We start from the raw sequence: 4061 nt of genomic DNA, 5'->3' as shown, positions 1-4061 counted from the left end.
ACGTAAATTTGTCCTGCATATTCGTCCACCGTCTCATGGATACGCGTTTGAAGCAAAGAAAAAAGTGTATTAAATAATGAGTTGCATATTTACATGTAAGGATATACTTATCTTTCGACGTGGAATAATAAATAATAAAACAATAACTCAAAGTATCAAACCGATATATATGTTCAGATTAGACCATTCCTTCCACCTACTTTAGATCAGCTGTAGCAGCAACAGCTGTAGCAGTAATAGCGCCGATAACTATTGATAAGGAAATGGTGATGATTATCTTCATCTAGTCTTAAGTCTTTATCTCATGTAGATCTGGATAAAATATAGCTCGTAATAATAATAAACAAAATTTTTAAAACATTGGTAATTTTCATGTATAATAATTAATAAATTCTATTGATATATATATAAAAAAATAGACAAAGAATACTAACAATATTAAAAGTGTCTGAAAATTTTTTATATATCAATATTTGAATTTTCAATTAACTCAAAACAATTTTTAAATTTTTAAATTTTGCTACACATATTAAATTTTCATTAACATGTACTACCATAGTATGTTTATGCAAATAACGTGTTACATGAAACAATAATGTACTCTGCAATAGTTAATAAAACTAAAATATTATTAGACAAAAATATAGTGTCATGTAATTTTTTATTAAAAAATGTACGTTGAGGAGACAGTGATTAGATTTTATTTTTTTTATTCAATAATAAATCCAAATTAATTTTTTCTCTTTTTAATATGGTATCAATTGCAATTCATTTTCTTTTTTTCATGTATTTTCTTCCCTTCTCGTACATTCTTGCTTTTCTTTATCTCAGCAGATCTAAGTTAGTTTGATTTTTTTTGTCACTCAACAACTCACAAAGAACAAACTATTATACACATAGAGTCGTGCCATGAAAAAGCTCTTAATAGCCAGCAAAAGCGTGAATTTATCACTAGATCAATTCCACACCCTTATCTAGAGACCAATGTTAAACAATTCTAGAGGTGATAGTGTGTAAACGATGATGAAAGTACATAAATTTTGAATTTTATATCAAAAGATATCATAATCTCTTTGAAATACACAAATTCGACTGAAGAGCTCTAAAACCATTTTAAAGATATTGATTTAAGTATGGCAATAATCTTTAAATTCTTTAGCTCAAATGAGAATAGTTGAATATTCGACAATAAAATATGAATGTATCTCATTACTTCACCAAAATCAAAATCCTTTAAAAAGAATTACTCCTACCGCCCTCTACAGTATAATCATGATAATACATATTCTCTGTAATAATTCTTACGATTTAAACATGTTTACTATGTTTTTATGGAATACATAAGCATTTTTCATAGATTCTTTGAGAAATCTTACTTAAAGATCCCCTACCACTAATCAACAAAATTGGCTGGAGTCACTTTATTTAAAGTCAAATCGAATTGTTTTCTTAACAAATATTAGAAGTGAATCTTTAAGTACATTAAAATGAGTTAGTCTATTTATCTTTTTTGAACGAACATAATTTTACTTTTAAAATTAGATCCGTTTAAACTTTGAGTTAAATAGAGGAAACTTAATCAATCTAAAAGATAACGGATTAAATAGATGACTAATTTGTTTATTTTATTTATTTTTTAATCTAATATTTTCTTCAATATTTATCCTAATCCGACCTAAAGACCTAATCTACTCACTAAATTTTTTTGTTCAAAGTTTGTAGTATAAAAAGTGGCATTTTTTAAAATTTTCTTAGTCTAAAATCGAAATTTTTGTCTATTTTTTAAATAAAAATAAAAAATAAGCGAGACGATTTATATAATTTGTCGGACTAATCATATACAATTTAAGTCTATAAATAAACAAAAATTAAAGATCAATCCATGTAATTTGCAGATTGGAACGTACATTATTGAACTAGCCCTTTTAAAAATTCTTGCTCCAAATTATGGGCTTATGATTGATAGACTAAGTATAGATTCTTCATGTGACGACTTGGGTACCCTAACTAAATCAAGAAACATGAACGACATTGGACTTGAGTTGTAATTAGATTCAATGGTTGGTAGTCAAGTTTAGTTAGTTAGTTATTCTAACTTGTATACAAAGTAAACCAAACTCATGGTATAAAAGATGATGTGATTTCATTCCATCACCTTCGAAAATAAATTCAAGCTAGTAGTTTTCTCCCTTCTAATGACCCCGCTGCCAAGCCGCAACTACAATTAACAATGATTTATTGAAATTCATTTCAAATATAATGAGTACAATAATGTCTTTAACATTATACTTAAATTATTAAAAAAATAAATAGATAATATTTAATAATTTAAGACAACTCACCATGGTAACACTAAATCAGGTTACCTCTTTTATCTTTATTCTGATGACTGGTCGGTAAACGGTAAACTCTGTTCCTTTGTCCGAAAGTTAGAAATATGTCTGACCACAGATAGAGAATCTACACGCAATTTGAGGCAAATCCTGGCGACACGTCACCAGAATAAATGGTGTCCCATACGTTCCGATAAGATATTTTCAGGGGCAAAATCGGAATTTCAGACAAAAATGGATATAATAGCTGTCACTAGCTGACGATACCGTGTCATTTTCGTTCGCTTTCAAATCAAAATTTCTATTTTTCAATTTTGTTTTTATTTGTCACGTTCATCGTTTTCGTACAGAATTGGTCAATTTCGAACCCTCTCGAAAGAAAAAACTAGGTCTATAAATAGCGCTTCAATTTTCGATCCTTCTCATATCAGGGGAGAAAAAGCGATTTGTTCGAAGGTTCGAATTGGAGCACAGAAAAAAAAAGTTTTAAGAAATCCGTCGTTGATCGATTGTTAACGCCGATCACCGTCGCCGTTCGGGGTTGTTGTTTTCTGTCAAATTCTGTTGCTGATTCCTTGAATTTCAATTATTTCATCTGTGTTTACTCCTCTGTCACTTGTTTTGTGTATTATTTGCGTTATTTTCTGTAGGTAACGTGCATGTGTTTCTTTTCTCTCTCTAATTTTTGTATGCTGTTCTGTTTGAGGTTCTGATTCTAAATAATGCGAGTCGTGAATTCTGTGAAATTTTAGATTTTTAGCTGTTGCTTGTGTTGGCTGTGACATGATCAACTTTATTTAGCTGACTACCATGTTGTGCTCTGCGGTTAAGATATTCGTTTATGATCTTAGAAGCTATTACTTTTACTTAGTGAGATGGAGAGTGACATTTTTTAGTGATAGTCAATGACGTAATTCTATAGGGTATTACGTTTGGAATAAGCACCTTCAACATTGAGAAAGGAGAGGAACATTAAGGGAAGTTTGAGCTTTAAAGGCTTATTTATAAGAAGTATATGTGTTTAAATTATTCAGGTTAAGATAGTTGGGAATCTTATATAAAGAATAGGGATATATGTGAGACAGTGAAAGGTTGAGAGGTTAACAATTTAGGAGAATCAACTTGGATGAGTGATTTGGCATGTTCTGTTCCGTTTGGAAATGCCCAAATCGTGGTTTGGGCTCAAGGCTTTGCTCTGACCATGGTTTTGGAGTTTCAGACGGAAATCCGAACATGTTTTGTTAGTTTAGAAAGCTTCGATGAAGAAGTTTTTTGCAGGGAAATGCAGTTTGCAAGAAAGTGAAGCACCCAGTTGCAGATACTAGGACTTGCAGGGACACTGGTAGTTATTATTTTGAAGGGGAGAGTGGCGATTAGATCTTTTGTTGCTTTAGCCATGTCCTACCTATGCGTTACCTCGCGGATTGTAATCTGCTGTGAGATGCAGCTTGAAGCCTTATAGCCGTGTCCTTATACTTATGCTACCTTATGGTTCGTTATATGCTACACGAGTTTGATGCAGCCTGAAGCCAGTTTTGATGATGTGAAGTTTGTAACTGGAGCTCTCCTTTTGCCTGATCTGTAGAAACTATCCTATTGTTTCTCTGCCCCACCCACAATTAATAGTGAAAAGGTTGGCTTGATGCTACGCCCATTGTTTGACCTCACATTTGAATAGTTGACCTGCTCTCTTCGGTGCCAATCTTCCTTCTTTCTTCTTCCAGCCTT

The 4061-nt window shown here is 31.5% G+C and overlaps 1 protein-coding gene across 1 annotated transcript in view; it reads left to right on the top strand.

The window, feature by feature from the left end:
• LOC107605132 (E3 ubiquitin-protein ligase MIEL1) overlaps positions 2677–4061 on the top strand; it is a 5414-nt gene continuing 4029 nt past the window's right edge. Inside the window, exon 1 of the mRNA XM_021105137.1 lies at positions 2677–2873. The gene's annotated coding sequence lies outside the window, so the exon portion shown is untranslated. The remainder of the gene's footprint in view (positions 2874–4061) is intronic.

This window comes from Arachis ipaensis, chromosome B06, assembly GCF_000816755.2.
Source record: "Arachis ipaensis cultivar K30076 chromosome B06, Araip1.1, whole genome shotgun sequence".
In the NCBI taxonomy this organism is placed as follows: Eukaryota; Viridiplantae; Streptophyta; class Magnoliopsida; order Fabales; family Fabaceae; genus Arachis; species Arachis ipaensis.
This window is presented reverse-complemented; position numbering and strand designations above follow the sequence as displayed.